The sequence below is a fragment of the Marmota flaviventris genome, chromosome 1 (assembly GCF_047511675.1).
Source record: "Marmota flaviventris isolate mMarFla1 chromosome 1, mMarFla1.hap1, whole genome shotgun sequence".
In the NCBI taxonomy this organism is placed as follows: Eukaryota; Metazoa; Chordata; class Mammalia; order Rodentia; family Sciuridae; genus Marmota; species Marmota flaviventris.
The window spans coordinates 108,710,531-108,731,859 of NC_092498.1; positions in this window are offsets into that span (position 1 = coordinate 108,710,531).

Genomic DNA, 21,329 nt, shown 5'->3' on the forward strand with positions numbered 1-21,329 from the left:
CCTCTCTGTTTCACTTCCTGGCTGTCATAAGGTTAGCAGCTTCTTCAACCACATGCCCCCTGCCATGATCTGCCTCCTCACCACAGGCCCCAAAGGAACAGGGCCAACAAACCATGAACTGAAACTTTCAAAACTGAGCTAAAATAAACATTTCCTCATTTTTATTATTTTTGACATCTGTTATAGTAATAAAAAGCTAACTAACATGTGTAGAAATACATACATACACCACACACCCAGACATATGGTGTATGAGGTATCCCCACAAAAACTCATGCATTAGGCAATGCAAAGAATGTTCAGAGATGAAATGATTACATTATGAGAGCTGTAATCTCAACAGGTATTAATCCACTTGATGGATTAATAATTTGAATAGATCACTGGGTGGTAACTACAGGTAGGTGGAGCATGGCTGGTCGAAGTAGGTCACTGGGAGCATATCCTTGGGGATTATTTTTTTATCCCTGGCTTCTTTGCCCTCTCACACCACTTCTCTCTCTCTCCCTCCCTCCCCATCTTGCTCTCTCTCTCTTTCTCCACCGCCTCTTTCAACTGCTTTGAGTTGAGCACCTTTCCTCTATCATGCCCTTCTGCATGGTGTTTTGCCTCTCTTTGGTCCCACAGCAATGGAATCAGCTGAATATGCACTGATAACTCTGAACCTTTGAACCCAGATAAACATTTCCTCCCTTAAATTGTTCTCATCAGGTATTTTGGTCACAATTATGCAAAAACATATAGATAGATAGATAGATAGATAGATAGATACATACATACATACATACATACACACACACATCTATATGCACACAGACAAATACATTTGTGTGCACATAGATGTGTGTATGTATATATATATATATATATATATATATATATATATATATATATATTCTCAAATGCACAGAAATAGAGAATTAAACAATTGTTACTAAGGGTGGAGGGTTGGGACAGGGGAATGGGAAGCTGTAAGTCAAAGGAACAACGTAGCAGATATGTAGGATGAACATACACAATATCAAAACTATAGTTCATAAAGGTATTGTATTTAGGATTTTTGTAAAATAATTAGACTACAGCTACTTTTGTCACAACAAAAAAGAAAGTATGTGAGATAATAAATATATTAGTCTATTTCATTATATTAACCATTTTACTGTTTATATTATCTAGCATCATGTTGTAAACCTCAAATACATGCAATAAAATTTATTTTTATAATGAAAAATATCCAATCTGGTTTAGAAGCACACATATCTGATCCTCTTGCTTAGGATTCCAGTGAAGCTCAGAACTGTCTTTTAGAAATAGGAAAAGCAACTCCAAGTTTGGATGGGAATTGGGGGAACAAAGTTCTCATCAATGTCTCAGGCTTTAGTTTTTCCTTTTTACATTTGACATTAGGTGTTGTAGAAGGCATGGTTTGAGACAGGTAGGATGTGCGGCAGTTTGAATCTGGCTTTTTCTATTCTGCACTGGTTTCTTCACCAGAGGTGAAGTGTGAAAAATGGAGTGGGCTAATGGCTGGTTGCTGACCCCTGAGCTAGTCCCTGAATGGCTCACTGAGCACTCCAATGTCACCTCTGTGTAGTGATTCCTGATAAAAATGACAGTGGACTGTGTGATCCCTGCCTTCAGTGTGCTTAGAATGCAAAACAGAAAAACATCATATTGAGGGAGTAAATGATTTTATTTATTATTAGAATTATTAGAATGCAAAACAGACAAATATCATATTGAGGGAGTAAATGCTTTTGTTTTCCCACGTGGCCACAGAAAAACCTTTATCTGCAGTTGGAATTCTCCTGCGTCAGTTTCCCCATGTTCTTCTGCCTTCCCCATTCCTCTTCATCCTGTTTTCTCTCCCTTATCTCTTCGCTGTAATCATGAATTCAATTACCTCAAGTTCTCTTTGAAATGGTACAGATACAGATGCACCCGGAAATAGAAAGAGGAGGAGAAGGAAAGATGGAACACGGCTTTTCAAGGCTTACGCCATGCTCATTTTTTATCTAGACTACACGGTAGTCATTTTAGAATATATATTTGAAGAAATAATTGCAATGCAAACATAGATACAACAAGGGGAAAAAAAGAGAGTAAAACAAGGGCAACATTTTTCTTCATTGTGCAGTGCTAGAGGAACGGCAATATTTTTGCTAGTGTGATGCAGAATTACTGCTTTCTTCTCTGTTTTATATTAAAGAGGCTAAGATAAGTAGAAACAGAATTGGGACTGCTCTTCCAACGGCTGTGAAATATTATTGGGAAGACTGACACTATTTTTGTCACAGTTTCACCTTGCAGTATAAATACATTGGAAGGTCTCTTCCATTAAATTTCAAATGTATTTACACAGCTGGGCTCTTGGAAATGTATTTACACTGGCATATATTTTAAGGCAGAATTTATATAAAAAAAAAGAAAGTAAAACGTCAAATGCTTTCTAAGTGATGACATCCCCACGATAAACATTTTGCCTATTTTCCTGAAGAAATTATCAGGCAGAAAACTGAATTGGAAATTTAGAATGATGAAATTCACCTGGTGTCTAGAAAAATGCTTGAAATGAAGGCTTCTCCAGTGAGGAGAGTGAATCTTGAAGGTTTCTGGAGTATTATCTCATCATAAGAAGTGGAGAGGAAAAGAGCAAGAGGAATGCATTCTTTGTCCATTTTTTTTGTGTGTTTTTACCTTAAATTAAAAATCTCCCAATATATAGCTTTTCTATTTATTTCACAAAATACAAGCCTTCATTTCACAATTTTTTCAAACACCCAACCATAGGCTCTGTATTTAAATGTTGCTAGTCCAGTTGGAAACCAATTTATAGTCCAAATCTGCACATAACTTGCTGCAACTGTTTGTCTGCTTAGAGGGGATAATTTTGTTTCAACACATCATCAACATATTTTCTTAAATGATGGTTGTTATGGTCTAGCTCTTAAATGTCCCTCTAAGGCTTATGTTTTAAAGGCTTGGTCTCCAGCCTGTGGTGCTGGTGGGAGGTGGTGGAACTTTTGGGAAGTATGAGAGCGGTAACTCAAAAAGGGTTTTGGGACTGTGGCCTCTTTGTCTTTCTCTGTTTGTTTCCCAAACATCATGAGGTGAGCTGCTTTGTTCCACAAAACTCCTTGCCATGATATTCTGCCTCCCCATGGGCCCAAAGCAATGAAGCCAAGTGACCAGAGACTATAAGTTAAAATAAATCTTTCCTCCTTATAAGTTGATTATCTTTTGTATTTTGTTATTGTGACAGAAAGCTGATTAATACAGTTGTCATATGGAGCGCTACTAAAATTCTTATAAGCAGTGGCCAGTCAGCCTTTATATTAGGATTCTCTTCTAAATATTCAGAGGCATCTCCCCTCTCTTCAAGAGTTTAAACTTCATAGACTCAAATGTTAGTTCAGACACAGGTGAAGAGCCTTTAGTGCTATTAATTTGAGGAGATTTGAAGATTTCGAACAACAGTCTGGTTTCTTTGATGCGTCTTCCCTGAGTTATGGTAATTCACTTCTTGTAAGCTGAAAACTCTGAGAATGGAGTCATCTTATCAGTGTCACCCTCTCCACTTGCAGAAGAATCTGATTCAATTGATTTTGAAGACAAGAGAAGTATGCTTGAATTTTCTAATGTTTCCATGAATGCCCTGCACTGTCATTAATTTGCTTATTTAGCCCTACATTTCTGGCTACTTGACTTTATGTCGGATCGACACTCTTGCTTTCAGAGTCTGAGTTGCACAAATTGCTTTAACAGTTTGGTACAATGGACTATGTTTTTGTCTTCAAGATTGTGATGTTTACAGAAAGCATTTCCTGCTATAGATTTTATTTTCTCCTTTATAAGTGAGATACAAGAATGGGAAGGAAAATAAAAATAAAATGCTATTTATTCACAGTTAAAAGTGTACCAATGCCAGTTAGTTTAAAATCAGTTCAAATTTCACCTCACAACATTACAAATTTAGACATTTCCTGTGCCACCCAGAGAAATGTTCACTTATCTCTGAGTTAAAATATCTATTTTTCTATCACTATGTATGACACAAAGAAAAATTTTGTATAAATCTTTTCATTTTAATTTTACAGTGAAACTCACACATCATTTCTAAATTATTATTAAACAATTATAACTAGAATTTTGTTCTTTTCAGGGGGAAGAAAAGACAAACAAGTTTGACAAAATGACATTTTTTTCCTGAATACAAAAATTGTTGCATGCTCAGTGAATTAAATTTTAATAACAAAGAAAGAAAAAAAATAAGTATAACTCCCTCTGACAAGAAGAACACTTTGTTCTTATAGTGTAAATGTGTACATATTTATAAATTTTATATGGTGTTTTGAAATATATTTGACAGTTACTTCATATGAGAACATTTTCCTCCATGACATTATATCTCTTTTAAACACTTTTTTTTTTTAAATGGTAGAGTCACATTTGGGGATTTTTAACAAAACACAAATGCATAGGGTACCATTTCTGCCATATTTTGGCTTTCATTTTTTTCTTTTAGTTCTATTTTGTTTTCTCTCTGCTTCTGTGTATTTACTTATTTATTTTTTTCTTGATGTGTGGAAAGTATAGATCCTCTTTTAAATTATGTTCTAAGCTACTTAAAAGACATTTTCAAATAAAACTTACTAGTATTATCTACTAACGAAGAGATGTGATTTAGCTTATGTTTTAGAAACCATTAGACTTAACAAAGAAATATGTCTATAATACATAATGTAAGATAAATTTACCTTCTTACATCTCTCATGGGTAATTATTGGTACAAGATGAGATGATAGTTATTAATGTTTAATTGTGTGTCTTTTAACAATCACTTTTAATTGCTTAAAAGCATAACCAAATAATAAATTACTTGGTAGGTATTTAAGCTTTTTGTAAGGATCACTGTTATTCATTTTATATTGGAACATAACATTCTCAAGATTTTTAATTGGTTCAAGTTTCTATAAACGTAGGTATTCTTTAGACTATTTTTTATTTTAAATTACTTATTTATTTTTAATTTAAAAATAAAATTATGTATATTTACAGAGTATCATGTGATGTTTTAATATATGTATGCATTGTACAATGCTCAAATCACTGCATATCATTCATATCTATCTCTTCAAACACCATTTCTTTGTGGTAAAAACATTCATATTTTTTTCTTCTAGCTTTTTGAAATATGAGTGCATTATTGTTACCTAGAATAGCCATGTAACAATAACCTACTTCTGCAACAACACATCAGAAATTCTTACTCCTACCTATCTCTAAGTTGGTATCCTTTGGTCATTGTCATTGTACCCACAGTTTCCTTTCTAACTTGGAACACCTATGCATCAATATCATGAAGGATTTTTTTTTTTTTAATACTGGGAATTGAACCAAGGGGTGCTCAACCATTGAGCCTTATCTCCAGTCCCTTTTCCTATATTATTTTGTTACAGGGTCTCATCAAGTTGCTTAGGGGCTTGCTAAATTGTTTGGGCTGGCTTTGAACTTATGATCCTTTGTCTCAGCCTCCTGAGCCACTGAGATTACAGGGTTGTGCCACAAGTAATGCATTCATCATGATCTCACCAGAACCTTCCAGTGGATCCTCTCTGACCAGAACAAAAACTTTATTTCCAACAATTCCACTCTCACCTTCTGGTGTCAGCATTTTCCCTCTAATAGATTATGTCTCTTAACTCTCCACTTTACTCCTCATTTGTCTCCTACATTTTACCACCAGTTCCTTGATAGAGTATATATCTATTATAGAGTATATATCTATATCTATTAACTCTAAACCCTTTCCTCCACTTCTCTCTGAACTTCCTGCAATGTAACATTCCTAGCCCCCACCACAACCTCATGCCATTTGCCAAGTAGCTCCGATGGTCAAGTCTGAGCTTCATCTTCATTACATGCAATTCATCATTGGACACAGCTAATGGCCCCTTCCATGCTGAAATCTCTTATCACATGGTTTCTAGAACACCATGATCTACTGATTTCCTTCCTACTTCATTCATCTCTTTTTTTTCCATTTATATTTTCTGTATACCTTGCTGTGTTCTAATCTCTCTAAACTTTTAACATTAGAATGCCTCATCCCTCCATCCATGAAACCTGACATTATGGCAGACTCAGATCAATTATGCAGTTGACATCTCAATTGAATGGTATTTTATTTAGTGAAAACTGCTGTGACCAAGAGATCTGACAAGAACAGTTTTAGAAAGGAGGAAGAGTTTATTTAGCACTCATGGTTTCAGAGGTCCCTGTCCATAGATAGCTTGATCCATTGCCCTGGGCCCAGGTAAGTCAGAACATGAGGGCAGAAGAGTGTGGTTAGGAAAGCAGCTCAGGACATGGCACCAGGAAGCAGAAAGAGAAAGAGCTCCACACTCCAGGGACAAACTACATATCTCAAAGGCGTGTTTCCAGTGACCCACCTCCACAGTCACACCCAACCTGCCTACAGTTACCACCCAGTTAATCCCTAGTGGGGATTAATACACTGATTAGGTCAAGGATCTCACAACCCAGTCATTTCACCTCTAAACTCTCTTGCAGTATCTCATATCTGAGCTTTTGGGGAATACCTAATATCTAAACCATAAGAAATGGACAGTTGGGCATCTTACCTTTGCTATGGCCAGAAAAATTTTCTAAATATTTCCAGTCCATATGTGTGACCCTACCTCCATCTTCTTCCTCTTTGCAGCAGCAGCTACATCTTTATTTGATTTGACCAAATGATTTGAAATAACTTTTTTATACTCCATTTCCAATATTATAAACAAATACTCTACCTTCAAGTCTTCTCCAGAATTTGGCCATTTCTCAACTGATGTCTTTACATCCTCGTTATAATACAATAAAATCCCTTAACTGGGATATTGTATAATCTCTCCATTGATCAATTGAGTTATAATAACTAAAAATAATCTCTCAACTGGTCAATTATACTTCTGTCCTTGCTCTCTCCCTTTGTTTTAGTCTATTCTTAGCATAGCAGTCATTTAATTTCTTGTAAAAATGAACCTCAGGAAATGTCACTCCTCTACTTTAAGCTTCTGGTGCCTTCTCACTTTACTCCCTGAGATATCCAAAGACTTTGCTATGGACTGAATGAGACCAGCTGTCTTGCTTCCTCTTCTCTCATTATATCTCCTGCTGTAATCACCTTTGCTTACCCCTCTGCAACCACTCTGGTTTGTGTGTGTGCTTTCTTATACCTGACAAGCAGCCCCTCATCCAAACTTTACCGTTTCTTCTACCTGGGATGATCTCCTCCAGACACTGGCAAAGATTGCTTCTCAGTAAACCCTTTCCATTCTTTCTCTAATATCTCCTTGCAGGATGAAATCTGTTTTAAAATTTGCAACTAGTACTTCTGTCTCTTGTATTCCATATCTATGGCCTTAGAAACAGTAAACTGGCACCAAGTAAGTGGTTGATAAAATTTTTAAGTCAATGCAGACAAGTTGGTCTACCAATGCGACAAAGACCATCTTTCAAAATTGTGAATTCACCACTAAATTTCAAACTCATTGGCAAATAAGAGTGGGAGTCTAACTTAGATTAATTACATAAATGCAAAACCTTGTGGAATGTCTGATTGTTCACCTCCCCCTTTCTCTTCCCCTACACATTGCAGTGGGCTTGGGTGCATCTGTTCTCCTTAGTGTCTCGCTGGGGCCACTTGTGTGCAGGTTCAGTGAGCTTAGATTTGTCTGTGGATATGCCACCTCTCATTTTCAATCATGTTTCAGGATTGATACTTTATTTTTGAAAATGTGAAATGAATGTTATTTCATACATAACTTTATGGTTTGAAGAACAATGTATGTTTGTCATGGAGATTAAGTTTATTGTTTCTACAGGTGCAGAGTATCCCTGTCTACCCTCACCTACTACTAAACTTTTCTGAAAGATGAGCTATCCGTATACTTCAGTGCTTGTACGTAGATGAAGAGACCATATTTTCATTTTCTCCTGATTGTTGATAGAATTCTGATTTTAAATTTAATGTTGAAATCTGTTGATGATGCTGGCTCAAGGTCAAATCCCTGATCTCTCTCTTTCATATATTTCATGTGAGAGCTGAAGCAAGAACAGAGTTCTCTTTGGCCTTACAGGAAGGTGGGTGACTCATTCTTTGAGAATATTAATGTATCCTTATTATTTTCTATGTAGAAAAGAGTGAATGGACAACTGCAATCCACAGGCTACAAAATTTATGACATTTATTTATCATAGAATATCTTTTTGATGATCTCTAAAACCTTCATATCTACTTGTATCTCTGGAGTTGTCCCATATATTGGGATTTCACTATGAATAACTGATGTATAAAGTTAAAGGACTTATAGCAGCAAAAGGATACAGAATCTGAAAATTGTAAGAGTAACGTTTAAGTGCTGGTTGATTTGAGGTGCAGTTTCTTTGGTTTGGTGGTTTGGGGAGGTGAGGGTGAGACATAAATCAAATTATCATTCTTCTGGGCAAGGCTTTGTTCTCCTCTATCTAGAAGAACAATTGTCTGTATAAATTGAAATCGCAATGTTTTGTACTTAAACTACATGTGTGTGTGTGTGTATAAATATATATATATATATATATATATATATATATATATATATAAAAGATATTCTATGATAAATGTCATAAATATATATATATATATATATATATATATATATATATATATGTGTGTGTATGTATATGTATGTATATATATATATATATATATATATATATATATATATATATATATCTCCCCAGAGATTAAACCCAGGGGCACTTAGCCACTGAGCCACATCCCCAGCTCTTTGTTTGTTATTATTATTATTTTAAAATTTTGAGACAGAATCTCAATAAATTGCTTAGGGCCTTGCTAAGTTGCTGAGGCTAGCCTTGAACTTGTCATCCTCCTGCCTCAGCCTCCAGAGCCACTGGGATTACAAGAGAGTACCACTCCTCCTGGCTTAAGATTCATATATCTTGACGTTTATAGAAATTTTATGTAGATTCTAGCAATAGTTTGAATATTATTCTTAGGTTTTAGATTGCTATTAGAACCATTTTAGTTTAGTGTGTAAAATTCTAGTAACTAAGTTAGCAAGACTGATCCAGTCTTTAAATAATTATTCTTCAACTGGCAAGTTGCATCACACTGATAATTCTATACTGTTTTTATTTATATATAAAACCAAAAATTATCTTGTAAGTTTCAGAATTGATTGAGAAAATGTTGAAAATAACTTATTTATGGAGGTGGTATACTTAAGTCTGAAAATGAATGCTGGTGATTATTAGAATATTATTTATGCTTGCAAATTACTGTTTTGGTGAAACCAATGCAATAGAGCTTTTAATTTTTATGTATTATCTTACATTTAGTGCCTCTTCAATTATTTTGATAATTTTTTAAAAACACGTAGTAGGGTTACTACAGTTTGGTATCACTGAACTGTCAACTCCAGTGATTAATTCATCCAACAAAAAAGTATGTAGGATTCTGGATGACAATAACAAAAATAGTTAACCCAATTTTTGGAGTCTTCTATTTTATAAGAAGAAATGAAATGAAAATTTATATTTTCCAACAAATGTGGAATAATATAATTCATTATCTGGATCAGAAATTGCCCTGTATTTTAAGTTCTTAAACTATCCCATTCTAAAATCAATTTTTATAAACATGGACTATCTTATAATAACAATATATTAGGGTTTCTTGTAGATCAAACTTCTCAGCAAAGAAAGTATGGTTAAACTACCTTTTCCACCATTAACAAACCACATATGACATTACTTCATCTAGTAAAAGTGACCATAGTTTCTCCGCTCTTAGGGGATGCTTTTAGAGTCTCATCCCAATTTGAGACAAAACACACAGGGATACGTGCTTAGTAGGATTTGCGTTATCCCCCAAAGTAAAGTTGCTATAAGCATGATCTGTGTGCCTTTTCAAAGTAACCCTCCCTGGAATATTTTTAAGAAGACACAGTATAAACACACACGAGAGAGAAGCACATTTTAAAAGCAAAAACTTAAAATCTGGAACAATCTCAGGGAACTGATTCTCTGGAAGATTAGATCAAAACGTGCATTAGGAAAGGGAGAGGTGGACTCACAGGGCCCCGCCTGGCTGAGCACTCACACAGCAGTTGCTATTTCACTAATATGCCAAAGCAGAACCCCAGGCCTGTGGGTCTGGTTTCAGACAACTCATAAGTATTTCTGTGCACGGAATATTAGAAAGTGATTAACAACTCTCTGTGCTTTCATCTCAAGACTGTTATTTTCTCTCCCTTGCGGGGACAAAGCCCAGGCAGCTGTACCCTGTTATTTTATGAAGCTGTGTTACAGTATCTGGAGATTTTGCCATCTTCATCTGCTCCATTTCAGTGAAATAATAAATGCATGTGGGAAAATTACAGAAAAGAGAGGAAGTAAAATAATAAGATGATCCAAGGCCTTTGGCACTATGTGAATCTCTCCTCAAAACTTTCATTACAAACAGCAACAACTGATGAAACAAGATTTTAGTCACACACACACACACACACACACACCCCTGTGTGTTGCACAGACATACACTCATAAATGAAGGCAGTTATTTTGTCTTGGGATACACAGACATCCCTGTCTTGCTCTCTCTCTATATATATATATATACATGTGCAAAAGCTTTGTTTCATTTCATACAATTTTTTAATTTTTATAGTGACATACAGAAAAGGTAGAATTAGAGAGAATGTTGTGAATACATAAGCAAGGTGTCATAATCTACATTTTAATGCAAGATTCATTTAAAGGATCCAAAACCAAAACAGAACAATATGTTCAGAGAAGTGGTATCAGCGACTAGAGGAGGCTTTATTATGTTTTAGTTGAAATTGTTTCTCTATGAACAAAATCACAAAATATTTGTTTCCATTTGGGAAAAGAGGATTTCTGAATGTGACAGAAGATTTTTGTTTGTCAAAACTTTACAATCAATTTAATTTTATTTTGCCAAACTTTTTGAGAAGGCTGACATCTTCCTGCTCTAATCTCTTTTCAGATGGGTGTGTCCATGTATGTGCTTGTGTGAACATGTGTGCTTTCATACCTATTACAATATTCAGAAACCCTTCAGCTCTGTTCTCCATTCATATTTTAGTGTCCAAGAAGAAAATCATGGGGAACAGAGGCTCAGGGGAGGGGAGGGATCAAGAGACCATGAAGCAGTCAGGCAGCAAAGTGTGTTCATAGAATGATGGGAGAGAGAGAGATGTATGAAAGGCTTTTATCTTTTCTTCTTCACGACTCTCTTAGTTTTATTATTTTCATCAACATTTAATTTTGAAAAAAAATTCAAACATAAACATTTGCAATGAATACAAAAATGAACTCATCTAGATTCAGTGATCATAGATATTTTACAAAAATTGCTCTGTATGTATATTTCTCTCAAACTGTTTCCATGTACCTGCTTATTTTCACAGAGCCCTTTGAACTAAGAACTTCAATGTAACTTCATTACATTCTCTGTTCATAGATTTCTTTAATCCTGTTTATTCTAGCATAGCTACCCTACATCTTAATTTTAAGAAATCAAATTTTAGGGATGTGGCATTTGTACATGTCCCCACCTCTACCCTGCAATTGTTCAAGTGCTTCTCCATGGTGTCTCTCACTTGTTTTTCTATCCTTTCATAACTGCTTATTATGTCTCAAAGTCTTGTCTAGATTCAGATTTCAATTTTGGGCAGCAATGCTTCATACAGAATTCTGTGCACATCATATTGCATGCATTTAAAGAACTGAGCTGAATTCCTGATTTTCTAAAGTCAGACTCAGAAAACATGTAGTGATTCACTTGAGTCAGATTCTCAGAGGTGACTTTCAGAAAACACTGGCTTAGCAAGTTTAAGCCCTGCACCTATGAGCACATAGAAGGAGACCTGTGGGTGGCCAAGGTTTCCTTCCTCCAATGGAAGTGCAGTTTTCCTACTTTGAATAACTAGAGCAAATGGGGTCACAGTGTAATCTTTCATATTTACAGATCTTAGGGGTAGGAGAGGCTTCAAAAGAGTGATCTGATTTTTGAACTGCTAACTTCTTACTAATTCCTTTTGTTAAACCAGTCTTTGTCTAGCAAGCCTGAGAATCATCTGGAAGGCTTGTTAAAACACAGATGCTTCCCAGAACCTCCAATATAGCAGGTGTGGGAGGGCAGTGGATTTGCATGTGTATCAGGTTTCCAGAAATGGCACATATCACTGGCCTAGGAGTCACAGTTTGAAAACCAGGAGCTGAAGGCTACATTTTCTCACCTGAGAATCTTGTGGCAGTCATCCTTTAGGGAAATTTCATTTGTAACATCTTGAATAAATCAGAAGCAGACAAAGCTCAGGAATTTGTTTTAAGATTCATACTTGAATTTATGAATTTCTGGTCCATATTTATCTTCTTAAGTTAGTCTGTATTTTCACTTGCTAAATGGAAATGCTAATACCAGATTATCTCACAGGATGGAATAAAGATCTGCTGTGGTAATGTATGTGAAACTGCCTCTAAACTGTAAACAGCTAAATTCCTAAAAAAAAAAAAAAAATTACTGAGGTACTAGCTTTTAAATGCCAGAGCCCTGTGGAAACAGAGCCTGGGTGAAGCCACAGAACAAACTGGTTTGTGACTACAGTGTGAGAAGAATGCAAAATTAATCTTTGCTTACATCCCAATCATAGAGATATAAAATATTAATAAATATTAGGAGAGGGAAGGAACAAAAGAAGAAAACATTTAAAGAAATCACCACTAGTTATGACAGTTAGCTCTACATTTTTCTCAACACCAAAATTATTCCCTGGATGGAAATTAGCTACCATTCAAAAATGTATGAATTCTCGTAATACGCCTTCATCAGGTGGCTCTTCCTCCTAAAGTGATGAAAAGCAGAATCCTGCCTGGCACAATAGAGGGTGGGGTGATGAGTCAGGCAGAGCTACATAAACAATTCTCTTCATTCATGTGGTGCACAAGCCACATGTGCTTTTCAAACCTTAGTTTTCGTAACTAAGACTTTTTAATGCTCTTTATTGTGAGAGTATATGGCAAGCTACCTAGTAAAAGAAGGAGTACTGAATAGCATTCAATGGATACATTTTCATTCTGTAATCTTAGAAGAACAAATATTATTTCTCATGGCATAATGTTCATTACATGAAATATATAAAGCCACCAAAATGAAAATATCGGTACTTCTTATATTTATAGATCTCATAGCAATCGTGGTGTTCCATAAACATTTGGGATTTTTTATATTGCTCCCCTCCAAGTTCAATTTTTATTACAATCTCTGTTGTTCCTGTTTTCCATTACGGTGTTTTTCCACTTCACTCTGAATAACTCTTCCTAGACAGAGTAGTCATAAAATAAGGGTGCTCATTTTCTTTAATTTCTCATTCTTGGTTTTAACATTCCTTTGTACATCTCATTCTGATGGAGTGTGGCTGGAGCAGGAAAGCAATTCTAGTATCTTGGCAAAGTCTAAGGATGTTAAAAATTTTGAGCCCTTAGATGCATTGACAAGGAGTGACCTCCCTTCTTGCATATTTAATCAGATTTGGGCATGCATTTCAGGAGGACCTACCAAAATTTGCTACTTGCCTTCTTGTTCATCCTTGCCAGTGAGTAGAAGTCAGAACTTGAGATCCCTTATGAAAGAGGTATTCCTTCAAGTCACTCCATGTACTCAAGAATTGGCAAATTTTTACATGTGAGAAAATACAACTGTTCCATAAATATTGTCATAATAAATTTTATCAGTGGCAAATTGTATGGTCTTGAATATCTAGACCTGTTGAAATTTAATCCCATTAAATTTCAAAATACCTGTTGAAATTTAATCCCATTGTAGTCAATAAGAAGGTGGAAACTTAATCCAGCTATGGTGTTTGGAGGTGATACACTTGGCAGGTTCTTCAGTCTAACTGAGGTCATAAATTTGGGTCCACAATCCAGTGGGACTATGGCTTTGTAAGAGGAGGAGGAGAAGCCCAAAGCAGGACACTTTCTGGCCATGTGATGCCCTCTGTTACTTTGGGAGTCTGCAGAGAGTCCCCAACAGCAAGAAAGACCTCACCAGATGCAGCTGCCCCATCCTGAACATCCCAACTTTCAGAACATTGAACTGAATGAGCCTTCCTTCCTTCCTTCCTTCCTTCCTTCCTTCCTTCCTTCCTTCCTTCCTTCCTTTCTTTCTTTCTTTCCCAATCTATGGTATTGACGTAAAACAATAGGAAGCAGACTAAGATAGCTACTTCTTCATTTTGTTTAATATGATTTATTAAACAAATTGGCATTCTGAAATAAAATCACTGATGGTAGGGAAGAAGCTATGAAAAAAGATTTAACAAAAAAATGAGGAGAAATTATATCCCATCTATGTATGATATTTCAAAGTGCATAAATGCATTCTATTGTCATGTATAACTATTTAAAACAAATTAAAAAAAACTAAAGATTAATTAATTAAAAAAAAAGAAAAAGTGAGGGATTCCAGGAAAGACAGAAATCAAAAACAAACAAAAAATCCTGTAGACAATTAAATATAAAAATCCAAAATATCAATAATCTAAAGTTAGCTTAAACAAATAGTAACTATGCTCTTCTAATAGCACAAACTATGTTTTAGTATAACATTTTTAAAAGCTTTCAGTAAGATGGTATTATTTGAGGATAATACCTGAGTTAATTGTTTATGTTTAGTTTTTGTTTTCTCACAATCTGAAATACCTCCTCTGATGATTCCTTCTAGAAAGACACTCAATGGACTTATGGAGTAAAATTCCATTGTGTGGCTCCTGTGTCTCACAATCTAACTACCATTTGAGAAAATGGGAAACAAAAAGACACAAAGAGCTCTCTTAAAGCAAATTTAGAAAGAGTGGATCATGTAGGCATTCTCTCTAGAAATTTATCAATCCGTGGGCAGTCTGATGGGGAGGCCTGAAGGAGGAACCATTTACACTGAGAGATTTATCACACGCTACTGTGTATGTAGGAGCTAATGAAGAAGTTAAGAGGAAAGAATTAACTATAGGAGCTGAGAGTGGAGCTCATTTCTGATAAGAAATCACGTTTCACTAAATGCAGAAAATGAAAAATAGCAGAGTAGCAATAGTAGTGTGACTTCTTAAAAAATTGGGCTGATGATATTTGGAATTTAAATCAATTGATAGTTCAATATGGAGTTTGACTATAATAAAACAAGAATTTAAAGTGGAATAATTCCAAGGCTCCGGTCAGCAGGTACTGATGGTGAATTCAGTTCACATCTAGAATGGACGTACAGAAATGCTGAAGAATATCTACACTTCTGTCATCCCAGGGTCCTACAAAACGCCCCAGGAAAACATTCAGAAAAAGACTGACAACATCCTACATTAGAGATGTTTCCCTTACATTATGCAGAGTTTTAAACAGTGTGTGCTGTGTGTGTAGGCACTTGTGTGTGTGTTTTTCTCTTTTTTTTTAGTTGTAGATGGACACAATATCTTTATTTTATTTATATATTTTTATGTGGTGCTGAGGATCGAACCCAATGCCTCATGCATGCCAGGCGAGCACTCTACCACTAAGCCACAACCTCAACATCAGTGTCTCTTCTTTTGAACAGGAAAATATTTCTCAGTGATTGCTTAGCTGAATGATAAAGAGTTTGACCTTTCAAACAGCCCTTTATTTAGCTAACCTTTTACTTTTCAAACTCGTTGGTTTGGCCAATTATGTTACATGTAACATTCTTGGATGCTACTTTTTTAGCCTTAAGAAAATTTCTTTGTGATCAGGTCTTTAATTAAATCATTCAAGTAGTTATTGAGAGCTCACTGTCCCAGACAGGAGGAGGAGGGAGCAATAGGGAGGGACTCATGCTGATCCCAGCCCACCTGTAGGCTAAACTGGTGAATGAACAGCTTCCCTTCAGAGGGAAATGGTTGTCATGGGAGAGCTAGATTCCAATTATTGGTAACAGAATGTGAGCTCCCAGGGGACTTCTTATGTTGAATTATTTCTCAGGAATAAATACCCGGGAGTTGGATTAATGGGTCAAAGATTAATAAATTTCTCTTAGCTCTTGAAATTTATTCCCATTATGTTTTCCAAAATTGTACCAATTTACAATGTTATTCAGAAGGAATTAATGTGATCCTGTGTGTCTCATTTTGGATTAAGTCCTAACATGTATTTAGATTTATGTTAATTTAATAGGTGTAAAATTGAATTTCATTGTTGCTTAAATTTCTGTGCATTCATTACAAATGTTCTTGGACATTTTCCATGTGTTTCATTATTGTTTCTATTTTCTAATTTCTGATGGTTCCACTCATAATGACTACCCATCTATCTATCGGAGTGTTGATGATTTTCTTGCAATTTTAGAACCATTACTTTTGTGGTGAAAAATATACTAATTGCAATAATAACAACAAATATGTATAGAGAAGCATAATGGTGTGATGTTATCATTATACAGAGGCCCAATAATGATTTTGAGGTGAATTAAGAATACAGACATATTTGCTTTGTGCCTAGTTAGTTGTCATCTAAGGGAAAATAGCAGGGAACAGGGCAGAATAATGTAGATGTCCTATACCTAAGTAAGGAGCATTGAGTGGTGACTATGTGTGTTGTAACCTTAGGAAATCAATGTCCACTTTGTTGGTATGCCAGTTATTATTATTTTTCCTGTATGTCACTTTTTCTATTATAAAATTTAATCTAAGCCACTTAAAAATGAGTCAGGTGTGAATGATAATTATTTGAAATCTGCATAAGAATAGCAAACCTCTGGCCATTTGACTAAGGAATGTGATTGAAAATGACACTGTCACATTCTAGCAGAAGTTTTAAGTCATCCTGCGGTTCTGCCAGGTTCTCTTTTCTCCTTCTGTGGTGTTGGAAATATCTCCACAGGCTCTATTCTTGTAGCTGGACCCTCAGATAAAGATCAGCAGATCAATATCCCAGTTGCTCCTTCACATACATGTAGCACAAAAAGATATACATGTTCTGCTTCTACAAGTCATTGGGAGTTTAGAGATTGTTTATAACCACCATATAACTTAATCTAATCTGTCCGAAAAAGGCATGTTCCTTCTAAAAGGGATTTCATAATTCCTGTTAAATTTCTTTTTAGCTACTATACATTTATGATGCTGTTGTAAACAGTGTATATTATTTTACTTTTTTTTTTAAATTTTGGAGGGGGTAATAGGGATTGAAGTCAGGGGCACTGAACTCTGAGCCACATCCCCAGCCCTATTTTGTATTTTATTCAGAGACCCGGTCTCACTGAGTTGCTTAGTGCCTTGCTTTTTGCTGAGGCTGGCTTTGAACTTGTGACCCTCCTGCCTCACCCTCCAGAGCCACTGGAATTACAGGCATGTGCCACTAAACCAGTCTTCTGTTTTCTTTTCTTTCTTTCTTTTTCCTTCTTTTTTTTTAAATTTTGCCTCCAAGCTTTTTAATTTCTCCAAAATAAGGAGAACAAAGCAGACTTATTTAGGGCTCTTCAATCTTGCCTCTCATCAATCCACCTACCTTCCAGGAGTGTTTGTTTTGAACCTCAGTTTTGTGCCCATCAGTATCTGCTCTATTTCATTTCTTTTCTTTTCTTTTTATATTATAGCAGAATGCAATTTAATTCATATTACACATATATAGCACAAATTTTCATATCTCTGGTTGTACACAACGTAGAGTCACACCATTCGTGTCTTCATACATGTACATAGGGTAATGATGTTTATCTCATTCTACTGTCTCTCCTACTCTTATGACCCCTCCCTCCCCTTTGCCCTATCTAAAGTTTGGCTATTCCTCCCATGCTCTCCCCAAACATCCTCATTCTGATATGAATTCACATATCAGAAGAAACTTTGGGCATTTGGGTTTTTGAGATTGGCTTACTTCACTTAGCATTATATTCTCTAACTCCATCCATTTACCTGCAAATGCCATGATTTTATTCTCTTTTGATGGTAAGTAATATTCCATTGTGTAAATATACCACATTTTCTTTACCTATTCATCTACTGAAGGGCATCTAGGTTGGTTCCATAGTTTAGCTATTGTAAATTGTGCTTCTATAAACATTGATGTGGCTGTGTCCCTGTAGTATGCTGTTTTTAAGTCCTTTGGGTATAGACTGAGGAGAGGGATAGCTGGGTCAAATGGTGGTTCCAGTCCCAGGTTTCCAAGCAATTTCCATATTGCTTTCCAGATTGGCTGCACCAATTTGCAGTTCCATCAACAATGTATAAGTGTTCCTTTCCCCCCACATTCTCGCCAATACTTGTTGTTATTTGTATTCTTGATAGCTGTCATTCTGACTAGAGTGAGATGAAATCTTAGAGTAGTTTTGATTTGCATTTCTGTAATTGCTAGAGATGTTGAGCATTTTTTCATATATTTGTTGATTGATTGTATATCCTTTTCTGAGAAGTCTCTGTAGTTCCTTGGCTCACTTATTGATTGGGTTATTTGTTTTTTTGGTGTTAAGTTTTTGAGTTCTTTATATATCCTAGAGATTAGTGCTCTATCTGATGTGTGTTTGGTAAAAATTTGCTCCCCAAAAACAACTCTAAGCAGGAAGTGTGAATCAGGCGGTATAGCGATACCAGACTTCAAACTATACTACAGAGCAATAGTAACAAAAACAGCATGGTACTGGTACCAAAACAGGCGGGTGGACCAATGGTACAGAATAGAGGACACAGAAACCAATCCATAAAACTACAACTACCTTATATTTGATAAAGGGGCTAAAAGCATGCAATGGAGGAAGGATAGCATCTTCAACAAATGGTGCTGGGAAAACTGGAAATCCATATGCAACAAAATGAAACTGAATCCCTTTCTCTCGCCATGCACAAAAGTGAATTCAAAATGGATCAAGGAGCTTGATATCAAATCAGAGACACGCCATCTGATAGAAGAAAAAGTTGGCTACGATCTACATACTGTGGGGTCGGGCTCCAAATTCCTCAATAGGACACCCATAGCACAAAAGTTAATAACTAGAATCAACAAATGGGACTTACTCAAACTAAAAAGTTTTTTCTCAGCAAAAGAAACAATAAGAGAGGTAAATAGAGAGCCTACATCCTGGGAACAAATCTTTACTCCTCACACTTCAGATAGAGCCCTAATATCCAGAGTATACAAAGAACTCAAAAAATTAGACAATAAGAGAACAAACAACCCAATCAACAAATGGGCCAAGGACCTGAACAGACACTTCTCAGAGGAGGACATACAATCAATCAACAAGTACATGAAAAAATGCTCACCATCTCTAGCAGTCAGAGAAATGCAAATCAAAACCACCCTAAGATACCATCTCACTCCAGTTAGATTGGCAGCCATTATGAAGTCAAACAACAACAAGTGCTGGCGAGGATGTGGGGAAAAGGGTACACTTGTACATTGCTGGTGGGACTGCAAATTGGTGCGGCCAATTTGGAAAGCAGTATGGAGATTTCTTGGAAAGCTGGGAATGGAGCCACCATTTGACCCAGCTATTCCCCTTCTCGGTCTATTCCCTAAAGACCTAAAAAGAGCATGCTACAGGGACACTGCTACATCGATGTTCATAGCAGCACAATTCACAATAGCAAGACTGTGGAACCAACCTAGATGCCCTTCAATAGATGAATGGATAAAAAAATGTGGCATTTATACACAATGGAGTATTACTCTGCATTAAAAAATGACAAAATCATAGAATTTACAGGGAAATGGATGGCAGTAGAGCAGATTATGCTAAGTGAAGCTAGCCAATCCCTAAAAAACAAATGCCAAATGTCTTCTTTGATATAAGGAGAGTAACTAAGAACAGAGTAGGGTCGAAGAGCATGAGAAGAAGATTAACATTAAACAGGGATGAGAGGTGGGAGGGAAAGGGAGAGAGAAGGGAAATTGCATGGAAATGGAAGGAGACCCTCAGAGTTATACAAAAGTACATATACAAGAGGAAGTGAGGGGAAAGGGAAAAATAATACAAGGGGGACAAATGAATGTCAGTAGAGGGGGCAGAGAGAGAAGAGGGGAGGGGAGGGGAGGGGAGGGGAGGGGAGGGGAGGGGAGGGGAGGGGAGGGGGGATAGTAGAGGATAGGAAAGGCAGCAGAACACAACAGACACTAGTATGGCAATATGTAAATCAATGGATGTGTAGCTGATGTGATTCTGCAATCTGTATATGGGGTAAAAATGGGAGCTCATAACCCACTTGAATCAAAGTGTGAAATATGATATATCAAGAACTATGTAATGTTTTGAACAGCCAACAATAAAAAATTAAAAAAAAAATTTGCTCCCATTCTGTAGGCTTTTTCTTCACTTCACTGATTGCTTCTTTTGTTGAGAAGAATCAGTTTCTGTTTTCTTATTGACATTTTAAAAAAAAATACAGTGTATGCTGATTTATGTTTCTTCTTCTTTTTCTTTCCCCAACTAAACATCTGTACTGTGGATGTATTTTTAGTCTTCATTTTTCCCACTGAGTCCGCTGCCAAGTATTCATTTTTCCCCGCATTCCCAATACTTCAAGAAGGTAAGCCTTTAATTTAGACCATTTTTTTCTGAGTACCACATGCTACATAACTCAACCTATATTTTCCTAACTCATAAATAAGCCCATAAAAATGAATTCTCAATTTTGCCCCTCAGTACTTTTTTTTTTTTTTGGTATTGAGGGTTGAACCCAGGGGTACTTAACCACTGAGCCACATCTCCAGCCCTATTTTGTATTTTATTTAGAGTCAGTGTCTCACTAAGTTGCTAAGTGCCTTGCTAAGTTGCTGAGGCTGGCTTTGAACTTGAGATCCTCTTAGCTACTGGGATTACAGGGATGAACCACTATGCCTGGCGCCCCTCAATACTATTTTTTTACCCATATCCTTTATCCTAAATAAAAGAAATGGCAGTCCCAACTAGTGTTTTCAACTAGTGGAAGCCATTGATCTCCTATGCATTCTGTCTGGGGGGAATCTCATTTATTCTACTGTTTTTAAAACATGTATTTTATTCTTCCTGTCCTGACCCAGTGTCTTACCATTAATCACTTACATAATTCCATTGCCTCAGCTATCTTAAAGACCTTTTTTACATAACTAACCAGGTAGGTTTTCTAAAATTTGTTTTTGATTGCTTTTAGTCATTTTCTATGGTTTCCTATTCTACCCAGGATAAAGTCATTAAGTTGGATTTTGTACTAATTGATAGCAGCATTTCAGTTTTATAATTTGAGGTCCAATATACTTTCTTT